The 17,612-nt window shown below is 39.5% G+C and overlaps 1 protein-coding gene across 1 annotated transcript in view; it reads left to right on the top strand.

Annotated features, from left to right (window-relative positions):
* The first annotated feature begins 447 nt into the window (after nt 1–447).
* LOC131683240 (nitric oxide synthase) overlaps nt 448–17,612 on the top strand; it is a 251,568-nt gene continuing 234,403 nt past the window's right edge. The window contains exon 1 of the mRNA XM_058965073.1: nt 448–1,134. The gene's annotated coding sequence lies outside the window, so the exon portion shown is untranslated. The remainder of the gene's footprint in view (nt 1,135–17,612) is intronic.

Raw genomic sequence — 17,612 nt, 5'->3', positions numbered from 1 at the left:
GTTCACCCTCGATTCGGATCAATGTTATGAATCAGCACACCAAAACGAAAGTAACGAAATTGAAAGCTTCGGGCCGACTCGTGCCACCGTGAGTACCCAAAACAAATGGTAACCCACGCAGGGTCTACCCCCGAGTAACTCACGAAAAGCAACAGGCCAAGCCCGATGGCCCATATGTGTGGGGGGTGTGGGATTTTATGCTTTCGCCGCCTGAATGACTAGTACCATCTATAGTAGCTCTGTTGCTGGCTGATGCTGGGCGTATGTTTCTTTCATCGCGAAAAGTACCCGTCGCCGCCGCCGCCGCAACTAGCATGCCGTGTGTGTGTAGGTGGGGAGAGGATCGCTTTCGTTTCCTCCGGGTGGGTGGTAATAGTGTGAAGGGTGGTGAAGCCTTCGCACAAGAACAGAGTAAAATACAGAAATCTTTGGACATTTTGGTCAGTAGCCTTGTGCAAGCGGTAGCGTTCACATCGCGACTAGGAAAATTAGGACGGTATCTCCTTCATAGTGTGTTATGGTGAAGTCTGAGTTAGACTTTTAAATTCCTAAATCTTATCTCAGTGTGCATATGGTAACTTAGTCTCTCGAGGGTGCTTGTGATTGTTTCGGCTTGTTCATTAGATGTGTACGTTGCTCGAAAGTGTTATGTGATTTTGTTGGAGCAGTAAAATTAGTGACATTGAGTAAAATTTCAAATTCTAATAACAGTTATAGTGTCATAGTCTACAAAACAAGTACATCGTGCTGTTGGGAGAAAACTGACGTGTAAATTTATCTATATCGTTTATAAACAAATACGCCAGCAAGTGGGGGAAAATTGTCGTTTTGAAGTGTGCACTAAATTTGCGTGGGCTTTATGCAAGTGTGTTTCAAGGTGACTTGTTTCAAGAATAAGAAAGTACAATTAACGAGCCAACTTTTCCTGTGCTTATTTGTGTTTTCTGGCGGAAAATTTTTAACACGCCAAGTTCAAGCTCAGAACATTGAAGCACGTGAAGGTGTAGCGAAACAAGTTTAAACTTTTCCTGTATTTAAAGTTGAGTGCTGGTAATTGCTGATCGTCAACGTTTGTTGAGAATTTAGAATCATTGAAGGAGAAATTGTGTTGCATGGAGCAGGATTATTTAACAGGTTAGTTTCAATTTGAGTTAAATCGATGAAATCTAGGAACAAGAACCTTCTATTGTGATGAGGGTGTAATTTCATAACATAACGTTCTCATGAATTGTATTGGGTTTAATTCTTGGATGTATTTATTCCCTAGGTACTTCTTCATTTCTACGATAAACACCATGGCTTTTATTTTGACACGATTGACATCCAACCGTTAAATGACTGAATTGATTTCATTTTGAATTAATAGCTGTCAGCTTAACATAAGTACCCAATATATTAACCGAGCATTTAAAAGTGAAAACTATTCGCTACATAAATGTATTTTAATACATAGGGGTACCTGGGGATATTTGTCGAAGCGCGAGATTATACAATTGGCAATGGTCAACAGTTCTATTTCCTAAATATTATTTTTATGCATTTTTAGGTTCCGGTTCGGTGATTTTAAAAGTTTGAAATTAAAAATCCTTTCCTCTTGAAAAATATACCGCAATGTAAAAATTTGCACGGATGAAGTAAATTTATATCAAACTATAATCATATCTACTCGAGGAAATAATTACAGTGCTCGTGTATTATGTCAATCCTTATGAAGTAGTGAATTTAGAGTTGGATAGACTTGGCCAAGATGTTCAACATTGCATTTTTTCAGGAATCGTCGGGCCAAACAATATTTTGTTTAACAGGATAATGACATCTTTACAGTGGCTTAGCCATGGAGGGGGGGGGGGGGGGGGTTGGTGTTTAAAACCCCTCCCAAACCAAAATAATTGGATTGAAAAACAAAATTAATTGGTTCTGGCTAATTTAGTTCTATACTGTACAAAACATTTTTGGAAGAATATTGTCTGATCATTACATTGATAACCTATTGTTATAAGCATCATGAGGACTTTTGGAAAATTGTGGGAAGGATATCTAGTAACTTATCTCTTAGCCGAGAACCCATCATTGTCAGATTACTCCAATATGAAATAAAATAATAGCCTGAATTATTATGTGCTTTGTTTCGAAAGATGTTCCAAAATAAGGATTGAGAAATTTTTTCGAATGGGAAGCTTAGTTTGAATAACTTGATTGTCAATAAAACGTGAACTTGCTCATCAAAAACGTGCATATATTTAAAAATTTGCTTAAAATGTATTTTTTGAGTTTGCGTAGAGTTGAGATAAAACCTCAATACGTTTAGAAACAAGAATAACATTTTGGAAAGTAAATGGAAGATGATGAAAAATGACGTTTGCAGTTTTTTTCTAGCAGGTCAGGATTGGTTTTTATGAGCATTTAATTGTAGTATTATCAATTATATGAATAGCCGCTAAGCAGGATTGGAGTTAATAAAAATTTTGATAGATTTCAAGCTGGTGTATATTTGAGTGCTAATTGAATGGCGTAATAAAATTTTGTGTACTAGGTACTAGGATTCGTTTGGCAAGTTGTGAGCTTGAATAATGAAGAAAAATAAAATATATGCTCGATAACTTTTTTACGGTCACGATCACTTTCATTCGAAACTGTCAAATTTCAATATGAAGTCGTCGCTGTTGTGCTATCTTATGACAAGCTCTATTTGGAATATATCGAGAACAACGATTTTTAAAGTTTGAGAGTTAATATCTTGAAACTTATAAATGGTAGAAACAATTTAGAGAAGACCATTGATGCTTCTATCTATTCTGTGTAGCTCTCAAATATTCTAAAGATCTCTTAACTATACTGAGAGTTTTTGCTAGAAATACAACCAAATGACATAATTTGTATTTGTTTTACAACGTAAAACAGCACATCTTCTGATAAAATAATTTTGATGGTTAATCCTCCTAGGAGTAATAATAGAGAATTTAATCTTGAAGAAAATTTAGCTCGAGACTTACTGTCTTCAACAAAGTTTTCGAAAATGCTATTTCAAACAACTTTGTTGAAGACATGAATACTTTATATATACAGAGTATCGAAAGATAGCAGACTATATGTAAATGAAAACCTTGTAAACAAGATATAACTGTATTTGATAAATCTCTTCTGCGGTTTATAAACAATAAAACTCGCATCGAATTCAAGGCATGAGTCTCTGAAGCTTACAAAAAAGTTATATTGAAGGGAACAGGCTTTAAAATTTTTAAATATTGTTTTATATCTCGATATGTTGCATCCATGTAGCCTTCATAGTTTCAACAAAATTGTTTAAAATGATATTATCAACAACTTTGCTGAAGGCACCAAGTCTCTTACTATTTTTAAGTGTTAAATTTCCTTAATTACTTCTACGAGAATTAATCACTAGAAGTTGTATATAAAAAATGTGCTATTTTATGTTGGAAAAGTTTTTGGAAGTTGTTAAACCATCAAGATTGATGATTTCGAAATTATGTGATCTTGATTGTTGCGAAGTTTTTGAAAATTTGTCCCACTTTAGAAGTTCACATTCTTTGATTTCATTGACATATTGTACAAGAAAATAATCTACAGATGTCTGAACTAGAGGTATGCGCAGCGCCGCCGCCGCCGCGCCACGCCGGCAATTTCAGGTAAAAATAGTAAGCGCGCCGGCGTTTTACCTGAAATCGGCGGCGCGGCGCACACCTCTAGTCTGAAAACTGTCCCTTGTTGGTTCTTCTTGTTTGTAGACTGGAATGGCATCTGTTTGTAGACTGGAATAGCATCTGTTAGACTACTTATGTTTTTGAGTTTTCAATAATTGATGAAACTCTTACATAATTGTGCCAAAAGCACCTATTGTTTGATAATTTTCCTGAAGCAAAATGTGTTGAAAGCCGACCTCATCTACGGGCACGATACAGGCCGCAATTCGTCGTCTACAAGCAGCAAACCAAAACGATTACATTTCGCCCCAACCAAAAAATATGAAAAAACTCGATATAGAAACAAAATGGCGGCCACTTGAAAGTAAAGTATCGTTTTTTCGCATGATTTTTCCACTTTGTCCGGCTGTAAAGAATCGTTTATGATCAAAGTATTGCGATTTTGTAGGTTACAGCGCCTGAGAATGTTATCTTCTTTTAGGCGGGCCAAACCCGAAGTTGATTGGTTGCGTGGTTCAAAAACGAGAATGCCTGCAGATTGAAAAAATCTTGTTCCAAAAAAGGCCATTTTGTATGCCATTTTTAGCACCTTACGCATTTTCATCAAGTCGCCCGGCAACCCCCCACCCCACCCCAAACTAAATTTGTGGCTACGCCACTGAATCTTGATAAAATCCAATTTTTAAGCGGTTCTATTAAAAACGATCCTGAGATTTCGTAAAACATATCCCTTTCATATTTTTGCTTTTCTTATAAAGAAAGGTTATGCAATACTCGGAATTTAGAATATTGTCCCAAAGCTCTCTTACACCATTCGATTAAGTTCATTAAGATCGGAAAATGTTTGTATGTGTGTATGTGCCAAATAATCTCACTCATTTTTCTCAGAGATGGCAGGGCCGATTTCAACAATACTATAATTAAAGGGTGTAACATCGCCATAGGCTCATATTTAATTTTATTGGGATCTGAGCTCTGGTTCCGGAGTTACGGGTTGAATAGTGCGGTCACATATTAAATTATCATAGAGACCAGTATCATCCTGTTCTCCAAATAGCGCAAAAATAATAAAAACTTTTCTAATTGCTGGGATTTGTGATTGTAGCTCAATGGCGTCCAACTAAACCTTTTTTGACGACTTTGGCCACCTATGATGGAACCGGAAGCTTCGAAGAAATGACAAAGTCGCTGAATTCAATACACATCTCTTTCTCCGGGATGGCTGACTCGATTTCGAAACTTAGTCTCAAACAAAAGCTATAGTATCCTTATTTCCTGCTGTCAAATGATCGGAGTTGAAATTCGCTGAAGTTTTGTTTTGCTTTTCTCATACGTTTCGTATTTTTACCAAGGCCCGGAGGGCCGAGTCTCCTATACAATTCAACTCAGTTCGTCGAGATCTGTATGTGTGTTTATGTGTCAAATATGGACTTTTGGTTCCAGAATTATGAGTTGAAGAGTGCGGTAACACAGGAAATTTCCATGTAAACTGATACCATTATGTTGTCTAAATGATAAAAAACATATCATAGTATATGCACCATCATTTGCATTTGCGGGTCCAGATCAGTAATGACCAATCAAAGTAGGTTTGATCCCATTAGCCACCCATGACGGATCTGGATGTCCCCGAGGAACTTACTAAATCCCTAAGTTAATACCACACCTTCAGCGAATTGTTAACCGATGTTTACAGACTTGATTTCAAACGAAAGATACAGTAGTCCCATTGAGCTCATGAATTTCATTTAGATCTGACTTTTGGTTCCGGAGTTATAGGTTGGTTAGCACGGTCAAACAAGAATTTTCCATATAAACCGTTACATTCGTACCATTCATAAATTACGTAACGCAGAAATTGTCGGAAATTGACTCCCCCTCCCGCATGTAACAAATTGTCACAAATATCTTTGCAAAATTCATTAGCGTGAAAAATTTTGGACAATTTTTGTGCATGAGGACACAACCCCTAACATGAAGTTTAATTTTTAGTTGTTCGGATTCTCCTCGTCAGTAACTAACACCAACTTAATACTAGTTAGATAGGCTATGTTCTCATACACAAACATTTGATGTTGTCCAAAATTTTACCGGTTTGGAAATTTTGCGTAGTACCAGGCGTTTGGTTCCTATACCAAGAGACGGTCTGTGCTTACTATCGAGACATCACTCGCCATCACTAGCCAGTTGCTTAGTATTCTCGCAAAATATGTGACTAGGAACGTTGCGATATTAAAATATATCGAAACTTGGAATCGAAGGCATGTACTGATACTTTCGATATAATCGTAGTCGTAGTATCGATACTTGAATGTATTATCATTCGATACCACGCTTTTTATGGCACTGTTTAGATTGCCTAGAATTCATGTGTTGCGCAAAAGTGTGGTTTTCAAAACTTATAAACATAAGGAAACGACAAGGGGAAGGAGGGAAAATGTGAAAATATTAAATGAACGACAATCTATTTTAGCTACTACGGGAATTTCCGACAGAAAATAATAAAAGAAAACGAACAATTGATGCCAAGTCTAATTTTATTTGTTTTAGACAAACATCCAACGAAATAAACAAATATTTAAGAAAATAACAAGTTGAAGTGGGTTTTCGGACGTCGACCTTCAGAAGCAGCGTTACGATTAGTATTCGAACCATTATTTTTCAGATATCCAACTCATGAAAATCAGTTTCTGTGGATTTTTTGCCGACGGTCGATTTCGTTTTTCTGTCGCGATCGATCCCGCTTTTGAAAATAATCTTTCACACGGAACCGATGTAGCCATATTGACCAAATAAGTGCTGATACAATGCTAGAAATACGGCTTTCATATCCTTCCACTGTTCCAGTGGATTCGAATATACTGAACTCACAGGTAGCGTCAAGTAAATCGCCAATTTGTCTCCAGCGTGTGTCCGCTACTTTGGTTTCTTGTTTGCCAACTGCTTGTGATGCTCCCAGAGGTCATAATTATTTCCCTGCTGCGGGTGTGAGCAAAGAAAGTCCGAGTCCATGTTCAAACCTTTATCATTGTCTCCAGCATAATCTATTATAGTACTCCGAATTCGGTTCTTGAGTGGTGGGTCCAAGATTGTAGCGACTGCTATTTGAGACATTTATTCGACCTGCCCAAAGCGTTTTTTAAATTCTTTCACGAAACATTTTTTCACGGACAGAACTGCCATAACATCATTTTCGAACGAATTTATTTGTGAAGTGAGACAATTAATAATAGGAATAATTTTCGATGATGTTACGTACTTGTCTCCATTCAATTCCCTGGCATTAGTGGACCACCGATATTGTCCATTAATAGTTCAACTAGAAGCATTTTCATCTCCAAAAATCTTTCAATTATGTAATAAGTATAATTCCATCTTGTCTTCGCATCAAGAATAAATTTCTTTGTGTTTCCTTCGGAATGGCAGCCGTAACTAGAACAAATTCTTGGCCAATAATCAAAATATTGTCTTTTTCGATTTTTCATTTCATTGTATTTTTTTACATACCTAAAAACCTACTGTATAACGTGGAAAAAATAGGAGTATGTCAAAAATTGTCGAAGAAGTTTTGCGTAGATGCCAAATGGTGACATTTTAAAGGTATTTTTAACATTTTCATTACATATCCAGCAATATCGCTTTCTAATGACTGTATTAAATAAGACATTATTACAAACGTAGTTCAACACAACCACTTGTATTACTTCAGCCCAAAACTAACTAAAAAGAGTATACTTGTTGTGTATTGCAACAACTTTAAAAAATATATTTTAAAATTTTTGTTCCAAATTTGAAAGATAAGAAAGTTACATCATACTGCGTGATCCGGCAAAGTTGCTGAAGCAGTATTATAAAATAAGATTTCAGCTGTTTTCAAAAAACATTCGATTCTTCCGATCTTGTCCGAATCGCAAATTCCAAGCGGTTTTAATATATTGAAATTTTTACTGATTTGAGGTTCACCAAAATGCTATAGGGACTATGTTTGGAAAAATGCATCTGTATGAATACGTGCACAGGCGTCTCTGCTCCTCTCCCTTTTCCTCTAATCCACTGTTGATGCAACTGGGAAAAACAAATGTATTCACAAAGCTCATCTCGAAATTACTAGTATTACTAGGATATAGAAAATTGGCTTCTGCACTAGTAGGTGGATAGATGCCGAATTGTTCCAAATATTAGTTATTGTCTCTTTTTAGTTCACATTAAAGCATAATACCAACAATAGCAGCAGTAAATAATTTTGGCCGGGATTCGACCCCAGTTACTCCTCTGTGCGTTGTCTATCAGTTATATCAATATTCCACTCGTCCAGTGTTTCAACTACTGCAATTTTAATGTTGTCCGATGTTGCTTCACCACAATGTCAGTTGATATAAAAGACGTTGCTTCCAAGAAATGTGCTGTTATTCCTAGAAAACCCTTTTCTGACATTGTTTCTGTACATATATCCATGACAAGGCAAATGTGCTGCGCTTGATTGATTCTAGATTTGTACATTATAGACAATACCCCGTACTTGAGGCACAATTTGTTTTTGATGTAACTCGTCGGTGAAATTTTTAACGACTGGGCTAAAGTTTTGATTAACTTTACAAATGCTTCGCCTTCGATTACAGCAAAAGGGCGGTTATTTTTACATTCAAAATATAGAATACTGCAAATAATCTCCACATGCCGCCGGCCACCTGTAGTAACACTTAATTAAAGGAATATTATTTCAGCAAAACGGTTCAAATTACCTTCCGAAAATTCCGCACTTTTTTGGAGTCTTTTTAATTACAGAGTACTTATCTTCTAACTTGTCCTGCGATTTTTGCTCAGCAGTATCAATCTCGTCTTTGTCTTTTGCAGTAGACGTCTCAGGGCGAACCGTTGGAAAAAATAATTTGCTACAGATGACGGCAATACTTTCAAATTGTTTTTTTCTGACGGTTCGTTTGTGTTTACACAATTTGGGTGTTATTGCGAAAGATGCTTCAAAAGATTTGTCGTATTTCCACGATGTTTAAATTACCTCATACAGATTTTGCATTGCACAGTTTTATCAGTATCGTTTTTGTTGAAATACATCCATACTTTGCTAATCCGAGGAGCCGTTTTTCACAAAATGAATCGAGTTATTACAAATTTTCCACCTGCAGCGTAAAACGTATTGATGTTCACTATTCAGAATCAATATTTTGTGTGGTGACGTGACTGTGAATATGTAGAAAAGTACCGAGATGATAAATAAAAGGTCGGAGCATTACTCATTTTTGAGTGTGTGGGATGAATGCCAAAATGGTGTGACGTCACCTCTTCAAGAAATGATTGCCTCACACGAAAAACATAAATGTTAGTTTGCTTCCCTTAATTCCATGGTATCAGAATATATTGGCTCAAATGGCACTTAATTCCCTGGTAGCTCAATCACCTAAATAATGGGCAATATACGGTTGTGATGGATTGATTGATGAAGTTAAGTTAGGGTAAAGTGGCTATTTTGGCTGTATTAGGGAGGGTACCATTATTACACGGCCTACAATCGATGGAATGCGTATAAATTGGCATGCGCATCCTTGTTTCGTACAAAAATGGCCAGAGAATGATGAAATACTTCTGTTGGAGCGCAACGAAAATTCGAATAGAATGCCCCAATTATCAGCTCATTAGTCTATATGGATTTTTCGAAACGTTTTCTTATTTCAAAGACACATGCGTGACAGATTTCTTCCACTGCATATGAATGCAATGATTTCTCATATTTTATAGCTTACGGTTCATATTTATGATCCATGATTACCGAGAAACGTTCGCCACCTCAAATAGAATGTCGAGGTGTGAATCAAAAACTCATAAAGCTAGCTATGTTTATATTTCACAGTTTTCTGCAATATAAGTCAGTATTTCTCTTTCAAGCGATTCGTAAACAATATATTTTTGGGAGCTGAAGCTTCTTTCACTTTATTTTGATAATTAGCTGAGTTTTGAGTCTGTTTATTCTAACTGCCGGAAAGATTGTTTATGTCCTGTTTATGACTATTCTTTTTCGCTAGTTATGATATCGAAACTCCGAGTTTCAACTGTCAATGAGATAAGTTTTATGTCTTTATTTTGGCTACTCTCTATCTGCTATCATCGTGGGATGGTTTATGTTATATTTATGTTGGACTAGTACAATTCTGTTATCATCGTGGGATGGTTTAAGTTATCGCCTGCGTCCTGTTTGGTCTGTTCCAGGGAATATGCTAACTGCTGGTGAAATTTGGGTTATTCGTTCCAGGAAATGTACTAACTCTTCCGCCGTTTATTGGCTTTATCTTCGAAATTTGCTGATAGTTCGGAAGTTTTCCTGAATCGCGGTTCTCCATCTAATTTTTTTTCTTTGAGGTGTGGCATTATATATGAAGCTTGTATAAGACATACCAGATCTTCCGCCTAAAACTGTTTTTCTTAAAAACGAGTTACTCGGTATCACCAAGCCAGAGTACCGCATTACAAATGATACAAAGTTATCTTATTTATTATTCAATTTCACTCCCAAATTGCTGTCGGTAAAGTTTCGTCCCAAGCAGGAGCCTTCTTCATTAATAAGGATATATTCAGTTTAATATGCTGGGGAATTAAGAACGACGCATATTTTACATGTTATTAAGGGGTAGTGGGCCTAAAAAATCGATTTCTTTTTTATTCGCTTTATTGTTAATATTGAAGGTCTAGAATAGTCTCTCGTAATCTCGGTGGCCGCGCTGAAGTTTATTTTAAATAGCCATGCATTCCTCGCGCGTAATTTCTGTAACACACGCAGATTTCAATCTATCGGAAACTTTAATAGCATTTTTTTTCTCGAAACCGCGTTTTTCAAATTGGCGAACGCGATAACTCAAAAACTAATCAACGAATTGACTTGATTTTTTTATGATAATGCACTATATGTGTAGCCTGTCGATGAACTACAGAAAACTGAATGAAACAAAATTTTGAAGAAAAGTGAGCGAATTTTACGGTACAATATGAGATTTTTTCGTTTTCATGAAGCCATTTTCCGAGGTCATCGAGTAACTAAGTCTAAGTTTTAAAAATCTTATTGAATTTCCTGTGTGCGATAATTCTATCAAGAATTATCGTATTCGCCGTGGTGCTCCTTGACGTGGAAATGGTTACGCTCCCCCTTGAATGCCAATTTCGCAACGTTCCTGTGTATTTTGTGTGATGTAAAGTTTGTTTCATGTTTATTCACTGCCGGCCTCTGTGTGCACAGACTGCCGATACCAGAAGCCAGAGACAACGCTCAACCATCTGGGTCCTAGATATCGGCCCATCAAAACATGGACCGGGACCAACGACTTCACTTCCCATCCAAAGTAACATGTTTTGAACGTCTTAAAACCCACAGATAATCTTCTATTAGGGTAGAGCAGCGTTTCTCGACCTGGTCATGATGAAGTTCAGGGCTAATTGAATCCGATCGCTTAGTACAGATTCATGTTTTCCTCTCACAATTAGGACAATATCAATTTCGAAACCCATTTTAGTCAGATCATTGAGAAGATCGTCCACCACTAGTGACCAAAGCAAGGGTGATAGCATACCTCCCTAGGGACAGCCTCTATTGGCTGTTATAGTTGATTCCGTGTCTCCTATCGTTGCTGTGATCTAGTACGTACTTTTGAACATTGAAAGAATCCAGTCCCCTATCGATTTTGGTTGCCAGGGCCTTGTGAATTGATATTTAGGACGTATTATCAAAAGCACCCTCGACGTCAAGAAAAGCGCAAATTGCTATTTCCTTGAAATCGGGGGTTTGCTCAATAAGTGCCACTAAGGTATGCCCCTACATACCTACTGTTTCCGTAGATTTGCCTTTTTGAAATGCAAACTGGTACTGGTATGAACTCCGTTCGAATATAGTGGTCCAGCAGTTTTTCCATCAGTTTCAGACGTGTTGATGTCAAACTAATAGGTCTAAAGGCCTTGGGTAGTGTCAAGTCTTTTTACCCGTTTTTTTGGAATAAATGTTACCCTAACTTCTTTCCAGCTTATAGGTGTGTGCCTAAGCATCAGACTGGATCTCAGGATGTTTAGTATATCCGGAAAAATTATGTCTGCCGATTTTTGTAGAAATATTGGAAGAATGTTATCAAGGCCGGGGAATTTGTAGGATTTGAAGGTGTTGATAGCCCATTTAATTAGAAATGGTGTGAAGATCTGACAGGCCAGTTTCTGTGATACCTCAAAAGTCCTGTTAGGAAGTCCATCACAATCCTGATCTGTCGAATTCTCGTCTTTCGCAACCAACCCAGGAAAGTGGGTTTACACTAGAACATACAATGTTTCACTGTTGCCAATTGTGAGAGAACCATCGCCTTTTTTCACTTGCCCTAGGCCATTTGATGATCCTTTGATAAGGCTTGCTTTTTGAAGGCGAACAGCCTCTGGAAAGTTTCCGATGTTTTCACAACACTCGCGCATTGATAGTTTTGAGCCCTTCTCATCTCATTGTTTTATTTGTATTTGTAGGTGGACCAGTTTCCAGTTATCTTTGCTTTAATGAATAGGCGCTTAACTTCCTTCCTAAGTATTGCTAGATTTCCGTTCCGGTGCTGTATCCGCATCGCCAGATAAGTAGGCAGATCTCCTGCTTTCCCATAGCCGTCGGTGCCTTCACTGTTATTGCAACGATGTCTCGTTGAATGAATCCTGTAATTGGAGAGAATTTTACTGCTCTGTTTATCAAAACTGTAGCTCTTGGAGTTGGCTGGTCGTTTCAATATATTATATTGTGAACTGAAGAATTTAAGCCAAAGATTTTGTGCTGATTTGCCTACGGCTCCTGTGGAAGATGTCTAGGTGCTCTTTGATGAACCTCCGGTCAAGAACGCTTGCGGCACCTTGTGCACGGTGAAGGTTCACCTTAATGCACCGAATGCTGCTCATTTTTGCGGTGTTTATTTGCCGTCGATTTTTGGGGTCAATGCTTCGTCCGATTTATTGCGCAGACGGCTGGTCCAACACACCTCGGTTTCCCCTATGTGCAGATTTGTACTACCTAAGTATTCTCTCAATTCGGTGTCAATTAAATTGATATTTGAGCTACTCCAAATTATGTGGTGGGCATTTGCATCATCGCCGATTATGAGGGGAACCCATTTCTGTCACACTATTATACAACCCTTTTGAAATCATCAGAAGGTGATGGTTCATTATGTGGCTAATATGCCGAACAATAGACGTATTTCTTGTCAAATATCGCGAGTTGTGAGGTCGGATATAAGGCATGCGTCAATAGCATTATTCGTAAGTATACATGCACGAGGCATTTCACATGAATTTGTCATGCCATTTTTGTTGAAACCTACGAAGACAAGATTAAGTAGCTTTCTAATATAGAAGTTTCCTTCAGGGAAAAATACGGTTCTGAAAGCAACGCTATGGAAGCTTTTCTTTCCTGCACAAAGCGGGATATATTCATAGTTGCTGCACGTTTATCCTGAAGATTAATTTGTGCTACTTTAACCATGCTCGATTACAGCACTTCACATTTCATCATAAGCACTTGTCGTACAGCAACTAGAAGATACCAAACACGTTGGCTTATAATCGCCTATAGCAAACCCCGAAATAGGTATTAGGGAAATGACCACAATTTCAATCCCACGATTTGCGAAGAAACAAACGTCCACACGGTGTGTTTGGTAGAACAATTTTTTCGAACATTCGTTTTCGAGCTCTCCATCGAGACAGAGGTTGTTTTTTCTAGTCCGTAGTGCTGTGTGAGGCGATAAAGAATAGTTTTAATCCGCATTCAAGGTTATTTTGCCAGTTCGGTTCGGTCCTCAGTCTTTTGTTCGCGTGTGAGGATTAAACAATAGCCAGCTGTATAAGCTGGATCGGTTCGTCGTTGGACACCAGTTTAAAGCTAAGTGGTTTTTGTCTTTTGTAACACATTTATTGCTTTCTTCCGTCTGCGCGGGCGCTGACCCCGTGCGTTGACGTTTTCTATGGTTCCCTCTCCGGATGGTCAAATGGAAGTTGAATCGGGTTCAACTTCTAAGGCTCCCCCCCGGCCCAAATGCTATCCAGAACTCTCAACTGGTCCATTTGTGGTCTTCTTTCGGCCCAAGACTAAATCACTGAATCTTCTTCAGATTTCTAGAGACCTGACGGAACGGTTCTCGGCTGTGACCGAAATTTCAAAGGTCCGCTCGGACAAGATAAGGGTGTTGCTAGCCAACTCAAAGCAGGCAAACGATATTGCTTGCTGTGAGCACTTTACGCGGGATTATAACGTGTATATTCCGGCTGTAAGAGTACAATCCGAAGGCGTCGTAACCGATGAGAGTTTGACGTGCGAGGATCTGCTGAAGTACGGGGTTGGCCGATTCAGAGACCGCTTACTTCAGCCAGTTAAAATACTTGAGTGCAAACGTTTGCACTCAGTAGTAGTTGCGGGGGATGGTTCAAAAACGTACCCCCAATCAAACTCCTATCGGGTGACCTTCGCTGGTACCGCTTTGCCAAATTTCGTCCTCTTGCACAAGGTTCGTCTGCCTGTGCGTCTGTTTGTGCCGCGGGTCATGAATTGCACAAAGTGTAAACAACTGGGTCACACAGCCACCCATTGTAGCAATAAGGCCCGCTGTGGAAAATGCGGGGAGAATAAACTGAAACGTTCCCTTGCGGGACGATCCAAACATTCTTTCGCAGAAATGTTAAAGAATGCTACGCCACCATCCTCAGCAAACATCTATACTCACTTGCCTCCTGACGAGGGCGAGGCTGGTAACCCACAAGAGGGAACATCTACTAGGGTGCCTAGAATTTATAGGAAGAGGAGGAACACTTCCTCTCGTAAAGTTCCTTGTAAAGGCCAGAAGGTGTCCCTTGAGGGGGCTCCGAAAGTCACATCTATTGGAAGTGTTGCAATCAAACCGAAGCAATTAGCTCCTGGTCTCGGAGGATTAAGCTCAGAGAAGGAGTTCCCAGCACTTCCAGGAACATCAAAAATCCCAAGTGTTCCTTTGTTTCAGTTCGAGAGTAATCACAGCACTGGAATTATAAAACTCTCGGACATAGTGGACTGGATAATAAAAACTTTCAATATTACTGATCCTATTAAAAGTCTTATGTTAGCTTTTCTCCCTACAGTGAGAACATTTTTGAAGCAGTTGACTGCTAAATGGCCCCTCCTCTCAGCGATTGTATCCTTCGATGGCTAACTCATCGAACGAGGTCACGGATTTGATCACTGTTCTACAGTGGAATTGCAGAAGTATCATCCCGAAAATCGATTCCTTCAAAATTTTAATAAATAATTTGAGTTGCGATGCATTTGCATTATGTGAAACTTGGTTAACTTCCGACATAGAACTCAACTTCCACGACTTTAATATTATTCGCCTGGATCGAGACGCCCCCTATGGAGGAGTGCTTTTGGGGATCAAAAAGTGCTATTCCTTCTACAGAATTAACCTTCCCTCGATAACAGGTATTGAAGTTGTCGCTTGTCAAGTAACAACCAAAGGCAAAAGCCTTTGCATAGCTTCCATATATATTCCCCCCAACACCGCGGTTGGGCACCGACGGCTACATGACATCTTAGAATCCCTGCCAGCACCGCGACTAGTTTTAGGAGACTTTAACTCTCACGGTACAGCATGGGGTTGCCTCTATGATGATAACCGGTCTTCCTTAATTCAGGATCTTTGCGATAACTTCAATTTGACAATTTTAAACACGGGTGAAATGACACGGATTCCTGCTCCTCCAGCGCGCCCGAGCGCCTTAGACTTGTCCCTTTGCTCAACATCGCTGCGGTTAAATTGCACGTGGAAGGTAATTCCTGATCCCCACGGCAGCGACCATCTGCCGATTGTAGTCTCAATCAATAACGGTTCAATGCCATTGAAATCAATCAATATTTCGTATGACCTCACACGAAATATCGATTGGAAGAGCTATGCTGCCGCGATATCCGACAACATCGAATCTACCCAAGAACTTCCTCCGGAGGAAGAGTACAGCTTTTTGGCTGGCTTGATTCTCGACAGCGCGAATCAAGCTCAGACTAGGCCAGTACCCGGCGCGAACATACAAAAACGTTCTCCCAATCCCTGGTGGGATAAAGAGTGCTCAGACGTGTACGCAGAGAAGGCCGCCGCGTTTAAGACCTTCCGGAACGACGGGTTACCCGCTAGTTTTCGACAGTACGCGACGTTAGACAAGCGAATGAAGAGTTTGATGAAAGCCAAAAAACGCGGTTATTGGCGCCGGTTCGTCGACGGATTAACGAGAGAAACATCGATGAGCACTCTTTGGGGAACAGCCCGACGTATGCGAAATCGAAACAGTACTAATGAGAGCGTGGAATATTCAAACCGTTGGATATTCGATTTCGCCAAGAAGGTTTGTCCGGATTCCGCCCCGGCACAGAAGATTTACCGCGCCGCGTCTCCTCACGATAGCGCGAACGAAACACCTTTTTCGATGGTGGAGTTCTCACTTGCTCTCTTGTCGTGTAACAATAAAGCTCCGGGGCCAGACAGAATCAAATTCAACTTGTTGAAGAATCTGCCTGACTCTGCCAAGAGACGCTTGTTGAACTTATTTAATAAGTTTCTCGAGGCTAACATTGTCCCACTCGATTGGAGACAAGTGAAGGTCATCGCCATCCAAAAACCAGGAAAACCAGCCTCCGACCACAATTCGTACCGTCCGATCGCAATGCTATCCTGTATCCGGAAGTTGTTCGAGAAAATGATCCTATCCCGCCTCGACAATTGGGTCGAAGCAAATGGCTTACTGTCAGATACACAATTTGGCTTTCGCAAAGGCAAAGGGACGAACGATTGTCTTGCGTTGCTCTCAACTGAAATTCAAATGGCCTATGCTAGCAAAGAGCAGATGGCATCAGTGTTCCTAGATATTAAGGGGGCTTTTGATTCAGTTTCGATCAACATTCTTTCAGAGAAGCTGCACAAGCATGGTCTTTCAGCGACTTTAAACAACTTTTTACTAAACTTGTTGTCGGAAAAGCACATGCATTTTTCGCATGGTGACTTATCGACATCACGATTTAGCTACATGGGCCTTCCCCAGGGCTCATGTCTAAGCCCCCTTTTATACAATTTCTATGTCAACGACATTGATGAATGTCTTGACAATTCCTGCACGTTAAGGCAACTTGCAGACGATGGCGTGGTGTCTGTTACGGGACCCAAAGCTGTCGATCTACAAGGACCATTACAGAATACCCTGGACAATTTGTCTGCTTGGGCTATTAAGCTGGGTATCGAATTCTCCACGGAGAAAACTGAGCTAGTTGTATTTTCAAGGAAGCGTGAACCAGCACAACTACAGCTTCTATTAGGGACCATGCATAAATTACGTAACGCAAAAATTGCCCAAAATTGACCCCCCCCTCCCCCTATGTAACAAATTGTCACAAATTTTTCCATCCCCCCCTCCCCTGTTACGTAACAAATTCCAAGAAAAAAATTTTTTTCTTCGATGAAAACATGTTACGTAACGATCTAGTTAACACTCCCTCCCCCCTATGTCACAACTTGTCACAACTTGTCGTACCCCCCCCCCCCTAAAAGTGTTACGTAATTTATGAATGGTCCCTTAATGGGTCAAACTATCGCTCAGGTCTACACAGTAAAATATCTAGGGGTCTGGTTCGACTCGAAAGGTACTTGGGGATGCCATATTCGGTATCTGAAACAGAAATGCCAACAAAGGATCAACTTTCTTCGTACAATAACCGGAACATGGTGGGGTGCCCACCCAGGAGACCTAATTAGGTTGTATCAAACAACGATACTGTCGGTAATGGAATACGGATGCTTCTGCTTTCGCTCCGCCGCGAACATACATTTCATCAAACTCGAAAGAATTCAGTATCGTTGTTTGCGTATCGCCTTAGGGTGCATGCAGTCGACCCATACGATGAGTCTCGAAGTGCTG

Source organism: Topomyia yanbarensis, chromosome 2 (genome assembly GCF_030247195.1).
Source record: "Topomyia yanbarensis strain Yona2022 chromosome 2, ASM3024719v1, whole genome shotgun sequence".
Taxonomy (NCBI): Eukaryota; Metazoa; Arthropoda; class Insecta; order Diptera; family Culicidae; genus Topomyia; species Topomyia yanbarensis.
The sequence above is the reverse complement of the archived record's forward strand: the minus strand, read 5'-3'. Positions and strand labels throughout refer to the sequence as shown.